This window comes from Ranitomeya imitator, chromosome 1, assembly GCF_032444005.1.
Source record: "Ranitomeya imitator isolate aRanImi1 chromosome 1, aRanImi1.pri, whole genome shotgun sequence".
NCBI lineage: Eukaryota > Metazoa > Chordata > Amphibia > Anura > Dendrobatidae > Ranitomeya > Ranitomeya imitator.
In genome coordinates, this window is record NC_091282.1 from 1,028,512,774 (window position 1) to 1,028,530,050 (window position 17,277).

A 17,277-nucleotide genomic window follows, 5' to 3' on the forward strand; every position below is an offset into this window, starting at 1 on the left:
TGGTTTGGTCTCCAATAAGCTTTTAATGCACCACATGTTTTTGTCTGCAACGTTGCAGCATTAGAGTCATACATACATGACTGAGATCACAGCCAGTGCCTGATCCGTGTAGCCAGCGGCTCAAGCAGCATGTATGCATCAGCAGCACAGTGATGCTCCCGGAGCGCACCTAAAGAATGAATGAAGGCGAGAAACCCCCCCTCCATGGTGTACACCAGCTACACATTTGGAGTTTTGTGTGCGAGAACCTGCTGCCTCTGCCAATGTGTGAGAAAATTACCAGACAACTGTCAAAGAAGCCAGGAGTCCGCTGCTCACCAAGGATCTGCCTGTGGCCACCGACCATAAACACCACGTACGAGCCCCCACAGTGATAACAGCAGTCAAGACGCAGAGTGACGGAGAAGCTCTGGCTGCTGGAGGGGTCCGGCTCCGCTTATTACAGGGGGAGGAGGGGGGCCGGTTCTTGCAAATGGAGGGGTCCAGCCCTGCTTATTCCAGGAGGGGGGTATGGCTCTGCTTATTACAGGGTGGAGGGGACTGGTTCTGGAGAGGTCCAGCTCTTCTTATTACAGGGGGGGGGTCTGGCTGCTGGAGGGTCTGGCTCAGCTTATTACAGGGTGGAGGGGACTGGCTCTGGAGAGGTCCAGCTCTTCTTATTACAGGGGGGGGTCTGGCTGCTGGAGGGTCTGGCTCAGCTTATTACAGGGTGGAGGGGACTGGCTCTGGAGAGGTCCAGCTCTTCTTATTACAGGGGGGGGTCTGGCTGCTGGAGGGTCTGGCTCAGCTTATTACAGGGTGGAGGGGACTGGTTCTGGAGAGGTCCAGCTCTTCTTATTACAGGGGGGGTCTGGCTGCTGGAGAGTCTGGCTCAGCTTATTACAGGGTGGAGGGGACTGGTTCTGGAGAGGTCCAGCTCTTCTTATTACAGGGGGGGTCTGGCTGCTGGAGGGTCTGGCTCAGCTTATTACAGGGTGGAGGGGACTGGTTCTGGAGAGGTCCAGCTCTTCTTATTACAGGGGGGGGGTCTGGCTGCTGGAGGGTCTGGCTCAGCTTATTACAGGGTGGAGGGGACTGGCTCTGGAGAGGTCCAGCTCTTCTTATTACAGGGGGGGGTCTGGCTGCTGGAGGGTCTGGCTCAGCTTATTACAGGGTGGAGGGGACTGGTTCTGGAGAGGTCCAGCTCTTCTTATTACAGGGGGGGTCTGGCTGCTGGAGAGTCTGGCTCAGCTTATTACAGGGTGGAGGGGACTGGTTCTGGAGAGGTCCAGCTCTTCTTATTACAGGGGGGGTCTGGCTGCTGGAGGGTCTGGCTCAGCTTATTACAGGGTGGAGGGGACTGGTTCTGGAGAGGTCCAGCTCTTCTTATTACAGGGGGAGTCTGGCTGCTGGAGGGTCCGGCTCAGCTTATTACAGGGTGGAGGGGACTGGTTCTGGAGAGGTCCAGCTCTTCTTATTACAGGGGGGGTCTGGCTGCTGGAGGGTCTGGCTCAGCTTATTACAGGGTGGAGGGGACTGGTTCTGGAGAGGTCCAGCTCTTCTTATTACAGAGTGGAGGGGACTGGCTGCTGGAGGGTCTGGCTCAGCTTATTACAGGGTGGAGGGGACTGGTTCTGGAGAGGTCCAGCTCTTCTTATTACAGAGTGGAGGGGACTGGCTGCTGGAGGGTCTGGCTCTGCTTATTACAGGGTGGAGGGGACTGGTTCTGGAGAGGTCCAGCTCTTCTTATTACAGGGGGGGTCTGGCTGCTGGAGGGTCCGGCTCAGCTTATTACAGGGTGGAGGGGACTGGTTCTGGAGAGGTCCAGCTCTTCTTATTACAGGGGGAGTCTGGCTGCTGGAGGGTCCGGCTCAGCTTATTACAGGGTGGAGGGGACTGGTTCTGGAGAGGTCCAGCTCTTCTTATTACAGGGGGAGTCTGGCTGCTGGAGGGTCCGGCTCAGCTTATTACAGGGTGGTGGGGACTGGTTCTGGAGAGGTCCAGCTCTTCTTATTACAGAGTGGAGGGGACTGGCTGCTGGAGGGTCTGGCTCAGCTTATTACAGGGTGGAGGGGACTGGTTCTGGAGAGGTCCAGCTCTTCTTATTACAGAGTGGAGGGGACTGGCTGCTGGAGGGTCTGGCTCTGCTTATTACAGGGTGGAGGGGACTGGTTCTGGAGAGGTCCAGCTCTTCTTATTACAGGGGGGGTCTGGCTGCTGGAGGGTCCGGCTCAGCTTATTACAGGGTGGAGGGGACTGGTTCTGGAGAGGTCCAGCTCTTCTTATTACAGGGGGAGTCTGGCTGCTGGAGGGTCCGGCTCAGCTTATTACAGGGTGGAGGGGACTGGTTCTGGAGAGGTCCAGCTCTTCTTATTACAGGGGGAGTCTGGCTGCTGGAGGGTCCGGCTCAGCTTATTACAGGGTGGTGGGGACTGGTTCTGGAGAGGTCCAGCTCTTCTTATTACAGGGGGAGTCTGCCTGCTGGAGGGTCTGGCTCAGCTTATTACAGGGTGGAGGGGACTGGTTCTGGAGAGGTCCAGCTCTTCTTATTACAGGGGGAGTCTGGCTGCTGGAGGGTCTGGCTCAGCTTATTACAGGGTGGAGGGGACTGGTTCTGGAGAGGTCCAGCTCTTCTTATTACAGGGGGAGTCTGGCTGCTGGAGGGTCTGGCTCAGCTTATTACAGGGTGGAGGGGACTGGTTCTGGAGAGGTCCAGCTCTTCTTATTACAGGGGGGGTCTGGCTGCTGGAGGGTCTGGCTCAGCTTATTACAGGGTGGTGGGGACTGGTTCTGGAGAGGTCCAGCTCTTCTTATTACAGAGTGGAGGGGACTGGCTGCTGGAGGGTCTGGCTCTGCTTATTACAGGGGGGTGGGGACTGGTTCTGGAGAGGTCCAGCTCTTCTTATTACAGGGGGGTCTGGCTGCTGGAGGGTCCGGCTCAGCTTATTACAGGGTGGAGGGGACTGGTTCTGGAGAGGTCCAGCTCTTCTTATTACAGGGGGGGTCTGGCTGCTGGAGGGTCTGGCTCAGCTTATTACAGGGTGGTGGGGACTGGTTCTGGAGAGGTCCAGCTCTTCTTATTACAGAGTGGAGGGGACTGGCTGCTGGAGGGTCTGGCTCTGCTTATTACAGGGGGGTCCACTGCTCCACTTTACAGAAAACCTATAATGATAGCCACAAACCTTGTTGTTCTTCTCTGAGAGGAAGCTCCGACACCCAAGCTGAGGAACAGAAAGGGGAAGAAAACCTGGCACTTAACCTGAAAAGGACAGAGAAATTCCGTTACCCCTCAGTATCCTGATAGCTAAATGCATTACTCTACAAGGACGGGCAGGAGCATGGAGCCATACAGGGAGACATATGCACCGTACGGAGTCATTACTCCTCCGACCCCCCAACACACACACTGTGCACACGCTGTGAGGACACGGGTATGTGCCTGCTCCGTCCAGCTGCTGCTCACGACATCCCAGGGACACCAGCTCTACACCAAAGACACTCAACCAGACCCGCCAGTCTGCAGGCGCTCGGCTCCAGCTGATGACGTCACCAGCGCGACTCGCAGCCCAACGAAGCGTTCCACGGTGACACGCAGCGCTTACGTAGCTCTGCACGCCGGTGGTGTGGGAGGGGGTGGTAGCGGTGGCCATCTTGGCCGGTTTCTCTGCGTGCTCTTTGCACGCCGGTGCTCGGGGGAGAAGCGCGAGTGTTACTGCTGAGAAAAGGGGGAGAGGCGGTCGTACGTCTTCCCTACCGACCGGCTCCTGCCTCCTCAGCGGCGGCGGCTCCTCTGGTGAGTGGCCGTCACGGCCTGACATCTGCTCTCCGCTGTATGGCGGCCTGCTGGGACTCCCGTGTGTGTGTATGATATATATATATGTATGTATGTGTCTATAGTAGTAACACGTTAGCTGCCTGTAGTCTACATCTGCTCTGTATTAACTCCTGTCCGTCCACAGCACTGTGGTTGTAGGAGAGGCAGCAGACTATATATAGTACAGTATATATATGTATATACACTGTACTATATATACTGGATGTATGACTAGTGCTAGGACTGAGACCCCAATGTTCTGTATGGCCCGTCCAGTGCTCCGGCCCCATTGTTAGGCAGACTAGTCTCTGACTCCCCAGGAGCCATATTTGCCAGTGAGTTGGGGGAAATCAACCAGCTGTTCTGTGTAACACTTGATGTTTTCCGGATCTCCTTAGTATTGTACAGGTGAGAGAACCTGTGGCAGTTTCCATCCCCTGTACAATACTAAGGAAATCCTGAAACATGGCGTGTTGGGGCCGTGAGCACTGGAGTCTGGGGAACACCACTCTAATGCCATCACTCACTTGAGCGTTATTGGATTTCCTCTTAAGAAAGCCTTAGCGGATTCCCCTCCTCTACTTCTGTTCTGATGTTTTCACGGTCTCCTCTTCACACAAGAAATGGCCATTCGGCCCATCGCTGGCGCTTGCTCAGCTGAGCGCCATTTAATGACTGTTGAGAGGGAACCAGATCCTGCAACTTTGCTTCTATTGTAGTCTGCTGCGTGTTTTCTGCCTAAACAAAATCTCTCCTGAAAATTATCAGTGTATCCACCCATGGTGGACAATGTGCTCCTCACAGATCAAAGAATGTTTTTACAAGCTGCCACTCAGTAGTGATGACACTTTCCGATGTGCCATTGTAGTCATCATAGCATTGGACAAGCCACATGTGGCAGATCTGCGCAACTCAACCGTGAAAACTAGATGCCTTTCCATTAACTGACAGCAGTCTTACCTGCACCTACACTCGGTTCTTCCAGGAATAGTGACATTCATGATCATCCGTCAGTCAATCTGTGCCGCAGCCCTCTGCTCTGGCTAAGCCGGATTCTCACATTCAGCATAGACCTTTATGAGGCTGCTGAGTTCAGCTCAGGAGACCCACAGCCAGTCCAGATATTGAAAGTGTAAGGGTATGTGCACACGATGCGGATTTTGCTGCGGATCCGCAGGGATTGCCATGAGTTTACAGTACAATGTAAACCTATGGGAAACGAAATCCGCAGTGCACATGCTGCGGAAACACAGTGTTTTATTTTCCGCAGCATGTCAATTCTTTGTGCGGAATCCGCAGCGTTTTTACACCTGCTCCAATAGAAAACTGCAGATGTAAATCCGCAGTAGAAAACGCAGCGGTTTTCCCCTGCGGATTTATCAAATCCGCTGCGGAAAAATCCACAGAGGAGCTCTATACGTGTGCACAAACCCTTAGGCTATGTGCACACGTTGCGACTTAGGCTTAGGAATTTCTGGTGCGGACTCTGCCTCTCCTGGCAGAAAACGCACCTGCGGATTTGTCGCGTTTTTTGTGCGTTTTTGCTGCTGTTTTTTTTTTGCGGATTTGCTGCGGTTATTACCCCTGCGGTTTTCTATAATGGAATTGGTACGAAAACGCTGCAGATTCACAAAAAAGAAGTGACATGCTACTTCTTTTAAACCGCAGCATTTCCGCAGCGGATTTTCCACAACGTGTGCACAGCATTTTTTTTTCTCATTGATTTACATTGTACTGTAAATCAATTGCGGATTTGCAGCGTTTCTGCACCTCAAAAAACACTGCGGATCCGCAACGTGTGCACATACCCCAAGGTTATGTTCACACGTTGCTTTTTTTCTTTAAATGCAAATTTTAAGCTGCTTACAAAAAGCAGGTTTTGCTGCAATTTTTATTGCTGCGTTTTCTGCTATCTCTTATGTATGTTGATAAAAGTTTAGTGGCCCCCCAAAAAAAACTTCCTTAGGTTTTTGCACCAAAAACGTAGCAAAAACAGATATCTGCGTTTTTCCTGTGTTTTTGCACTTACCCATTGTTTCCTATGGGTGAAAAAACGCTGCAAATACGCTGGAGATATGCTGCAGTGTGCCAAATCAGTCAGGAAACAAAAAAGTGTGTGTATGAAATTTCTGAAATCTCATAGACTTTGCTGGTACTGCAAGGTCGGGTGCACACAATCTGGAAGTGATAGCGCTTTGGACGCAGCGCATGTTTGCTGTGACCAAAGCGCTGTCATGTATTGGATGCAGGTGCGGATTTACTGCGTCCTATTGGTGAAATTGACTTGCTGTCTGGAGAGACGCACCGCATGTCCGTCTCCACGGGTGATCTGCAGGCGTCTCTGGATTTATAGTGTGCATGGGATTTCTTGAAATCTTCTCCACTATGCTGTAACATCTGGACACGGCATAAGCACAGCGTCCAACCCCCAGTGTTTTCTGGTCATCTGCACATACACTAAAATGCAGCTTAAAATTTGCATTACTAAAGGCTGCAAAAACACAACTTGTGAACACAGCCACCAGGCTATTAGGGGGAAATCACAAGCGAGCAGGTGTTGCCCAATAATGTTCCCCATCAGTTAGGGATATGGTACTTTGTTTCTTGGAATACCCAATATCTGAATTGTTCTCATGCCAGCAATCAGAATCAGGAAGCCATTGGAAATGCTGTTCCCTATATCTTCTCTTCAGACACTTAGGCTATGTTCACACCTTGCGTCGGGTCCCTGCGGGTTCTCCCGCAGCGGATTTGATAAATCTGCAGGGCAAAACAACTGCGGTTCTCCCTGCAGATTTATCGCGGTTTGTTCCGCGTTTTCCGCTGCGGGTTTCCGCCTATACTATTGATGCTGCATATGCAGCAATATGCAGCATCAATAGTAATGATAAAAATTGGTTATACTCACCCTCTGATGTCCGGATCTCCTGGGCGCTGCACCCGGCGGTCCGGTTCCAAAGATGCTGTGGGAGAAGGACCCTTCGTGACGTCACGGTCATGTGACCGCGACGTCACCGCAGGTCCTGGTCGCACAGCAACTCTGACCGGACGGCCGCTTGCAGCGCCCAGGAGCTCCGGACATCAGAGGGTGAGTATAACCAGATTTTTTATTTTTTAACCCCAAATATGGTTCCCAGGGCCTGGAGGAGAGTCTCCTCTCCTCCACCCCGGGTACCACCCGCACATTATCCGCTTACTTCCCGCAACGTGGGCACAGCCCCATGCGGGAAGTAAGCGGTTCAATGTATTCCTATGGGTGCAGAATCGCAGCGATTCTGCACAAAGAAGTGACATGCTGCGGGTTGTAAACCGCTGCGTTCCCGCGCGGTTTTTCCCGCAGCATGTGCACAGCGGTTTGCGGTTTCCATAGGGTTTACATGTTACTGTAAACGCTATGGAAACTGCTGCGGACCCGCAGCATCAAAATCGTGGCGGTTCCGCGGTAAAAACCGCTAAGTGTGAATATAGCCTTAGTAGTCCAGACTTGCTTTCAACAGTAAGGGTATGTTCACACGTTCCTGATTTCCATCCTTTTTTTCAGGACTAAAAACCGCAGCTCTTTGCAGAAAACGCAGGTCCTTTTTTTGGTGCGTTTTTTGGTGCGTTTTTTGATGCAGTTTTTCTATGCAGTTTTCTATGCAGAGTCTGTGTGTTTTCTAGGAAGTTTTTTAGGGTTAAAATGGCTGAAAATACCCTAACCCTAACCCTATTCTAACCTTAGTGGGAAAAAAAAAAAATTCTTAATTTTTTTTATTGTCCCTACCTATGGGGGTGACAAAGGGGGGGGGGGGGGGTCATTTACTATTTTTTTTATTTTGATCACTGAGGTTATATCTCAGTGATCAAAATGCACTTTGGAACGAATCTGCCGGCCGGCAGATTCGGCGGGCGCACTGCGCATGCGCCCGCCATTTTGCAAGATGGCGGTGCCCAGGGAGAAGACGGCCGGACGGACACCGGGAGGCCGGGTAAGTATAAGGGGGGTAGATTAGGACACGGGGGGGCATCGGAGCACGGGGGGTGGCATCGGAGCACGGGGGGGCATCGGATCATGGGGGGGTGGGATCGGGGCAGCCACACTCCGCCCGCGCACTTCCGCCCGCTTCCCCGCACTTCCTGCTGCAGCGGTTCGGCACCACAAACCGCAATAAAACCCGCAGATATATTTTTGATCTGCGGGTTTTACTGCGGGTTTGACCTCACAATGGAGGTCTATGGGTGCAGAACCGCTGCGGCTCCGAAAAAAGAAGTGACATGGTACTTCTTTTTTCACGCAGCTATTCAGCGCGGCTTTTTTTCTGAATTTCAGGATCGTGTGCACAGTGGTTCCTGTTTTCCATAGGGTACATTGTACTGTACCCTGCATGGAAAACAGCTGCGGAACCGCAGCGGCAAAAACGCTGCGGTTCCGCAGAAAAAAACGCACTGTGTGAACATGTCCTAACTAAAACCCTTGTATACTAGTTAGCGACCGCTGGTGTCATGGCCACTGCCTCCCTTCTATAACTAGTGATGAGCGAGTGTGCTTGTTACTCGACTTTCTCCGAGCATTTCTGCGTGCTTGGAGATTTAGTTTATGTCTCCGCAGCTGCATTATTTGCAGCTGCCAGACAGCTTGAATACATGCAGGGATTGCCTGTTTGTTAGGGAATCCCCACATGTATTCAGCCTGTCTAGCAGCTGCGGAGACATACATAATCTACAAGCATGCCGAAATACTCAGATAACACCTGAGCATGCTATGAAAACTCGAGTAACGAGCACACTCGCTCATCACTAGAGATGAGCGGTGTTCGAGGCGAACTGTTCGCCAATTTCAAATTCGAGCTGTTTTGGGAGGTGTTCGAGTCGTTCGTCAAACCTGAACAATTTGCCTAAAAGTCGGCTGTTCGAGTTTCTGTTCAATAACTGTTCGTTCACCAAAAGCCTAACTTGATTTGCACATTACAACTGTTTATCTTTGTTAATAGACTGTGTCAGTGTATAGTGGGCGGGGGGGGGGAGGATAGAGCTGCGCTGAAATAACGCCGATCTCCGTTTTTTTTCGTTCCTGCATTTACAGTGGGGCGGTGCAGTCTCTCACCCTATCAGCAGTGCGCACACACACAGCAATGTGCATGTGATGCACACAAGCAAGGGCATGTGTCATTGGCTGTGTATGTCACATGTCCTCCTTGCCCTATAAGAACCAGCTATTTGCCCCGTCGCCACCATTTCCTCACTGCTGCAGCTTAGTGTTAGACGGCACCGCTGCTGCTGTGGGCGCTATACAGACTAAAGGTACCGTCACATTAAGCGACGCTGCAGTGAAATAGACAACGATGCCGATGGCTGCATCGTAGCTGTTTAGTCGTTGTGTGGTCGCTGGAGAGCTGTCACACAGACAGCTCTCCAGCGACCAACGATGCCGAAGTCCCCGGGTAACCAGGGTAAACATCGGGTTACTAAGCCCAGGGCCGCGCTTAGTAACCCGATGTTTACCCTGGTTACCATTGTAAATGTTAAAAAAAAAACCACTTCATACTTACATTCCGGTGTCTGTCGCGTCCCCCGGCGTCGGCTTCCCTGCACTGTGTAAGCGCCGGCCGTAAAGCAGAGCGGTGACGTCACCGCTGTGCTCTGCTTTACGGCCGGCCGGCGCTGACACAGTGCAGGGAAGCTGACGCGAGGGGACGCGACAGACACCGGAATGTAAGTATGTAGTGTTTTTTTTTTTTTTTTTTACATTTACAATGGTAACCAGGGTAAATATCTGGTTACTAAGCGCGGCCCTGCTCTTAGTAACCCGATGTTTACCCTGGTTACAAGTGAACACATCGCTGGATCGGCGTCACACACGCCGATTCAGCGATGTCAGCGGGTGATCCAGCGACGAAATAAAGTTCTGGCCTTCTAGCTCCGACCAGCGATGTCACAGCAGGATCCTGATCGCTGCTGCGTGTCAAACACAATGATATCGCTATCCAGGACGCTGCAACGTCACGGATCGCTATCGTTCTAAAGTTGCTCAGTGTGAAGGTACCTTTAGAGTCTTGTTTTTTTTTTGGGGAGCGAATTGTCAGAGAGATAGGTTTAGGGAGTCGGGAGGAATCGGGACTAGTTGTAATATCAGCCCTTTTCAGGGTAGGTTACAGCAGTTCATAGCACTGTTTGCCAGGCAGGTCTGTGCCAGTGCTGTGCAAGTGTTTGTCACAGCATTTGGTGTAATCTAGCTCAGCCAATCCTTTTGGGCTAGTAGCATTGTCTGATAGTCATCTGAGTAGCCCGCCTGTGAAGCTAGCTACACCGCCTGTGTATCTCTATTTTCACTGGATCTAATCCAGTTAATAGTTTAGGGCCTAGGAGCAGTGTCTGCATGTCAGCAGAGTAGCCCGCCTATGAAACAAGCTATACCGCCTGTGTATCTCAATTTTCACTGCATCTAATCCAATTATTAGTTTTGGGCCTAGTACCACAGTTTGGCCACTCAGTTCTGCTCGGTTTTCATCCATCGGTTGTTGTGCCAACAACTACAGATACAGAGTTGACAATTAGTTAAGCACTAAAATGAGTGGCAAAAGGCCTGCTGCTGGTGGAAAAGGGAATAGGCGTGTTGGAAAGGGAAAAAAAGGTTGTGTCCGTGGGGTAGGTGGTAAAGCAACAGTAACATCTGCAGAAGAAAGACAATCTTCCAGCCAAAGTAAGATGTCTACTTCTTTTTGTGGACAATCTGATATGATCCTTTTCTTACGACCATCGCTACAAGCATCGCAAAAAATTCCAGATCAGGCACAAAAACAGCAGGTGCTTGAACGGATATCAAGTGCTCGTTCAAGTGGGCTCTCCTCCATGTCAACTTCAACATCACAACTACTCCAGTCCTCAGAGTTGTCACCCCAATCGCACTTGCTTCCTCACAGCTCCCAAGTCTCCAGCTGCCTGTCTGAGCATGGGGTAACACACATGGTTGAGTCTGTAGAGCTGTTTACGCATACTATAGCCTGGGAATCAGAGGTCTGCTCCAGAATTTCTGTGAATCTAGACGAGGAAATGATCTGCACTGATGCCCAGAATCTTTGTGAGTCGGATCCAGGCCCAGATGAAGCAGGTTCTGAGCATAATGCAGACCCTCGTTCCCAAACTGTAACTCCTGTTGGTGGAGACAATGAGGAAGATGATGATGAGACTGAGATACCTGATTGGAACGAAAACTTGACTTTTCGGTCAGGGCAGGAAGAGGTTGGCTCTGAGGACAACGGGCGTGAGAACACACAGGACGATGATGACGAGGTTGTAGACCCCACTTACTGTCAACCCCCAGTCTGCCAGTCCATTAGGTCAGCAGAGGAGGTGGAGGAGGATGCTAGTGACGAGTCTGACGACGAGGTAGCGGTGCACCTTCCTGAACAGAGACGGAGAACTGGAAGCACGTCAACAACTGCATCCTCAACCCCAACTGTGCCTCAGACCAGAAGTCGTGGTGGCTCTTCAGATCGCACGGGCTCTAAGCCTTGCATAGCCTGGGAATTTTTTTGACATCGCAAAGGATGACCCAACTCATGTTGTCTGTAAGATTTGTCAACAAAATCTCCAGTAGAGGCCAAAAAATCACTAGCTTGAGTACTTCATGCATGAACCGTCACATGGATATGAGGCATAAGTTGCAGTGGGAAGCTCACTGTGCTACAATGCGGCCTAGTGGGCCGGGTCAACCACCGTCTGCCCCATCAAGTGCATCCGCGTCCTCTTCATCCTCTGTGACTGAGGGGACAGAAGTCGCACATGGTTTTGGATGCAGACCTTCCACCTCTTTACCCGCAACAGCCAGTGTGATTGGCAGGTCGTCAGGACATTTTCAAGTGGAAACACTTGCTGGTGTTAAGCGCTGTCCGACATCGACACCACATTTTGATCAAGGCAACATAACATCTCCGCCTGCACCTTCCTCACAGACCAGCAGTTTGCCGGGGACACCCTACTCAACTCCGTCTAAGCACGGCAGCCAGCCCTCAGTCCCTCAGATATTGACAAGTAAAAGACCATTTCCTCCTAGCCATGTCAAAGCTAAGAGGTTGAATTTCTCCATCTGCAAGCTGTTGGCTACAGAAATACTGCCTTTCTGCCTGGTGGACAAAGAGGATTTTCGAGACCTTATGTCCGTCGCAGTGCCCCAGTACCAGATGCCCAGTCGCCATTACTTCTCAAAGAAAGCTGTGCCTGCGCTGCACCAGGATGTCGCACACAACATCACCGTTTCCTTGAGAAACTCTGTGTGTGACAGGGTGCATTTCACCACAGACACTTGGACGAGTAGACATGGACAGGGGCGTTACATGTCGGTGACTGGGCACTGGGTAACTACGGCGACATCAGTAGAAGGGGCTGCTGTCCAAGTCTTGCCGTCGCCAAGAGTTGCTCGTCGATCCTCTGTATCTAGAAATTACTCCACTGCTTCTGCCTCCTCAACCTCCTCTCGGTCCTCCACCTGCACACAAAGCCTGTCTGGTAATGCCACCCTCGTTGTAACTGAGCAGAAGGAATCCTGCACACCTCCTCACTATGGTGTCACCAGGGCTCAATGGCATCAGGCAGTGTTTACATTGAAATGTCTTGGAAATATGAATCACACATCTGAGGAGTTGTGGTAAGCTCTGGAGACAGAGTTCCATCAATGGTTGTTTCCACTCCACCTGCAGCCAGAGAAGGCTGTGTGCGACAATGCTGCAAACCTGTGGGTGGCCCTTCGCCGGGGCAATGTCACACATGTGCCTTGTATGGCTCACGTTTGGAACCTGGTTGTCCAGCAATTTTTATCCCACTATCCCAGACTAGGTGGGCTTCTGCAGAGGGCACGGTCGCTGTCTGCTCACTTCCACAGGTCGACGACTTGCATCTCTACAGAAGTCGTTGGGCCTGCCAGTTCACCGGCTGAAATGCGATGTGCACACACGGTGGAATTCAACTCTGCACATGTTGCAGCGATTGTGGCAGCACCGACGAGCCCTGGTGCAATACGTTATGACGTATAGCCTGGACCAACAAGATCAAGAGGTGGGGCAAATCACGCTGCAGGAGTGGTCTTAGATCAGGGACCTATGCACCCTTCTGCACAGTTTTGAAATAGCGACGAAGATGTTTAGTGCTGACGATGCCATTATCAGCATGACCATTTCGGTGATTTACATGCTGGAGCACACCTTACACCAGTGTTCCCAAACTCCGGTCCTCAAGAGCCACCAACAGGTCATGTTTTCAGGATTTCCTTAGTATTGCACAGGTGATTGAATGCTTGCCTGTCCAGATGATGCAATTATCACCTGTGCAATACTAAGGAAATCCTGAAAACATGACCTGTTGGTGGCTCTTGAGGACTGGAGTTGGAACACTGCCTTACACAGTGTTCGGAGTCAGGTGGTGGAACAAGAGGAGGAGGAACAGAAGGAGTCGTATGCGGAAGGGATCATATTTCCAAGGTCAAGAAGGTTGGCAGCACCAATGCAGCTGGCATTGGAGGCTGGGGGAGAGGGATTACCGAGGGCACATGGTAGCAGCCAAACTGTTGAGGAAGGTTCAGGAGGTGAGGAAGAAGTGGAGGATGAACTGGCGCTGGGCATGGAAGACTCATCAGATGAGGGAGACCTTGATCAAATTTCTGTTGTGCGAGGTTGGGGGGAGAGGGCTGACGAAGGAAGCATGATTCTCACCTCGCCACCACCAAGACAACAAGGACTTGGTCCTCCTGGATGCGCAAGTCACATGAGTGCCTTCTTGCTGCACTACCTGCAACATGACCCTCAGATTGTCAGAATCCGTAGTAATGCCGACTACTTTGTTGCCACACTCTTAGATCCCTGGTACAAAAGCAAATTTGGCAAAATAATTCCTGCCATAGAAAGGGATTCACGCATGCAGGAGTATCAGCAGAGACTGTTACAGAATCTAACATCTGCTTTTCCACAAAACACCAGTGGTGCACGTAGTGAATCTCTGAGTTCTAACTTGCCAACCGTGGGACTATCGAGTCATCACTCAAACCGTAACCGTAACATCGTATCTGGTGGTAACAGCAATTTTTTCCAATCGTTTCAAGATTTTTTTTTTAGACCATCCTTTGCAAGGCCACAGGAGACAAGAAATCTGACGCACAGCCAACGCCTAGAGAGGATGGTACAAGAATATCTCCCAAGTTAACATCGATGCCGTGAATGTGGAACTGGACCCTTGCTCATTTTGGGCTTCCAATCTTGAAAAATGGCCTGAGCTCGCTCGCCAATCACGCCTTGGAGATCTTGTCATGCCCCGCAGCCAGCGTTCTCTCTGAACGTGTGTTCAGCGCCGCTGGTGGTGTGCTGACAGATAAGCGCATGTGGCTGTCCGGTGACAATGTAGACAGACTAACGTTCATCAAGATGAACAAATCCTGGATCCACAAGGACTTTTCTACCCCTGTGTCCTCTTGGGGAGACGAAAAGCTTGATGATTTTTGAAAATCACCTCACCATCCGTTTTAAAAAAAAAAACTCTGGCGAAATTGATGCCACTTAAGTGGTGTCTGTGGCCGAATTTTTGGAAAAAATGGACTCTTTTATGTAGTCCCCTTGCTGAGTTTTGCATGATGTTGCCATCTTCAATTCCAGGTGGGTGGGGTCGTCTGCAGAGTTGTTTCCTCATACTATGGCCTGGGATTCAGAGGTCTGCTCCAAAGCTTCAGTGTCTGCTAGTCAGCAGAGTAGCCCAGCCACCCACCGCCTGTTTACCTAAGTACTATTTTGTAACAGCATCTAGACCAGGAAATCCTTTTGGGCCTAGTAGAATTTGGTACTACTCAGCAGCGTACCCCACCCATGAAGCAAGCTACACCGCCTGTTTACCTAAGTACTATTTTTTTAACGGCATTTGGCCCAGGAAATCCTTTTGGGCCTAGTAGCTATTTCTCCTACTCAGCAGAGTGCCCCACCCTTGAAGCAAGCTACACCGACTTCTTCCTTTCACAATCTAACACCTCGGCTCTGGGGTGTCCACTCTCCCTCCAGCTCTCTCCTTCTCACAGGTGGACTATCGTGTGTTTTCACACTGTGGTGGATCTTTTGGGCCCAGGCATAAGAAGTCGTCGAGGTAATGGATAATATGTGCTGCCTTACAAACGTCCATGACGACCCATTCGTGGAAGCGACTAAACACCTCAAATAGTGAGCAGGATATGGAACACCCCATGGGCAAACAGCGATCTATGTAGTATGCTCCTTCACAGAAGCAGCCCAATGGGAGGACACTATTCAGAGGCACAGGTAGTAACCGGAACGCCCCCTCAATGTCTGTTTTGGCCATTAGGGTGCTCCTTCTTAACCCACCTGATTGCCTCGTCAAAGGAGGTACAGTACATAGTACTGTACTTGGTTCCGCGTCGATGTTGTCGTTTACTGACCTGCCCCTTGGATATGACAAATGGTGGATTAGTCTGAATGTATTGGGTTCATTTTTGGCACAACTCCCAACGGGGGCTACCACTACGTCTTCTAAGGAAAGTGGTCTGAATGGACCCCCTGCCATTCTACCTAATGATATTTATTTTTTTATTTTTTTGTCAAGACGTCTGGGAGTTGGTAGAGTGCGTTTAGATTTTTACTCCAGCCTTTCTTGATTTTAGAAGGGCATGACCTGCCTATATCTGTGTCTCCTCCTTCTTTTACTCCTCCACCTCTTTTCTTTTTGCATGACTATATGTAGTTGTGACTTTTCCATGTGTTTGTTGTGTCTTCTGAGCAGTTTGTCAGCTTTTGGACACCTTTTTAAGGTGTTTTCTATGTGTTTTCAATCTGTTTGTATGTGTTTGTGTTTGCCTGCTATTGGTTTCAATGGGGTTCGACGTTGTTCGTCGAACACTTCCCTCTGTTCGACGAACCGAACCCGAACACTAGGGAGGTGGCTCAACACTACTCATTACTACTAATTACCGATGTAATGGCTCTAGTCAGTAGCCAGGAATTAGTGATTTCTTTCTATTGTAGTGAGCTAGAAGTGCTCAAACTGTCTGATTTCTTGCAAGAGCCTCCGGACCGCTCAGTAACTGCGCTGGTGTAATGTGCTGGGACAGTAGAGCCTAGTGGCCTATGCAGCACTCCGGTCCTCAGTCTTATCTTTCTAGCTTTTGTGTAACCTTTGCTGAGCTGTGCTTGGGCTGCTGTCAGGTTTTTGCAGACTAGCATGTTCCACAGCTATCTTTGTGGTCGGTATGGTCACAGAATGTGGCTCCCGATAGGCATTGTTACTAGATGGTAATAGATTTTATCCAAAGCTGCATTGTTTATCATGTGCTTGTGTAAGAACCCCTTTATAAAGTTATATTACTTGGTAGTGTCATGTTTCCCAAATGCAAGCATGATTACCTGGAGCTCCAATTGTTACATATTTGGGCCAATTTAAAGGGAACATGTCACTCTGAGAAAGGCTAGTTACCTGCAAAGAAGGGATGAAGTGATATTCTCTCTGCTCACTTCCAGTCATTGGGGAGATGCAGGGGGCTGTAAAGGGCTGTTCCCTTTAAACTTTTACTGTTGTTATGGAAGTCGATGGGAGACATATGACTCTACGGAATCGGTGAGGGACATCCTTTCACTGGGCACGTCATGAGCCTTTTACTGCTTTCATGAGCAAACATTTAAACATCTCATGTATGGGTGACAGATAATATAAACAAAGCTTAACCTATGACATTAAAGGGAAACTGTCGCCAGAAAAAAACACTATTAACCTGCAAATATGGACTTAATGTGCAGGTTAGTGGCATTACCAACCTGCCCAGTGACTACTCTTAGCCGGGTAGAAAACGAATCCCCCTTCCTGCAGCGTTCCGGTGTCCGTCACAGGAGCGGTTCCGATGCTGGTTAATTCGCCACTCCCATTATACGGAGCGTCAGCTGTAACCGCACACTCCCCTCCCCCACACTGAGAGACAGCCGGCCCCAATGCAGAGCGGTAACCGGCCGCTCTCCATACTCAGAGCGATGACTGAACCGGCACCATCCCTGTGACTGAAACCAGAACACTGGGGGGGGGGGATAAAGTTCACTTGATAAGTGTGGACGCCAGTCAGGTTAATAATGCTATTATTCTGCAGATTAACACCATATGTGCAGGCTAATAGCTTTTATTCTGGTGACCGGTTCTCTTTAAGTAGCTTACAATTTATCCAATGTTAGTCTATGGGTGTTTACCACTGTTAGGCCTTTTGTTCACCAATGCTAAAAACATATTGTGTAAGTTAAAGGGGTCATGCCATGAATAAAAGTTAATTTTAATCAAGAGATCTTGGAATTAATATAAGTTCCACAATTGGATGTGTTTAAATAAAATGTACCTGTGCTGAGATAATCTTATTAATGTGCCCCTGCTGTGTACTGTGTAATGGCTGTGTCTGATCGTACAGGGACATGGGCTGATCATACCACAGGGGAGAAGGCAAAAGGTATACAGACATTACAGCACGGGATCACAGCTGATTCTTT

The 17,277-nt window shown here is 50.1% G+C and overlaps 2 protein-coding genes across 3 annotated transcripts in view; one reads left to right on the forward strand and one right to left on the reverse strand.

Annotated features, from left to right (window-relative positions):
• ANAPC10 (anaphase promoting complex subunit 10) overlaps window positions 1-3,540 on the reverse strand; it is a 134,060-nt gene extending 130,520 nt beyond the window's left edge. Inside the window, exons 1-2 of one of the 2 annotated variants that reach the window (XM_069744020.1) lie at window positions 3,385-3,540; window positions 3,162-3,238 (exon numbers count right to left, since the gene is read on the reverse strand). The gene's annotated coding sequence lies outside the window, so the exon portion shown is untranslated. Of the gene's footprint in view, window positions 1-3,161; window positions 3,239-3,329 lie in introns of both variants that reach the window. The other variant, XM_069744019.1, reaches the window with a different exon arrangement.
• Window positions 3,541-3,591: 51 nt separating this feature from the next.
• The window catches only part of ABCE1 (ATP binding cassette subfamily E member 1), a 48,926-nt gene continuing 35,240 nt past the window's right edge, over window positions 3,592-17,277 (forward strand). Inside the window, exon 1 of the mRNA XM_069744022.1 lies at window positions 3,592-3,772. The gene's annotated coding sequence lies outside the window, so the exon portion shown is untranslated. The remainder of the gene's footprint in view (window positions 3,773-17,277) is intronic.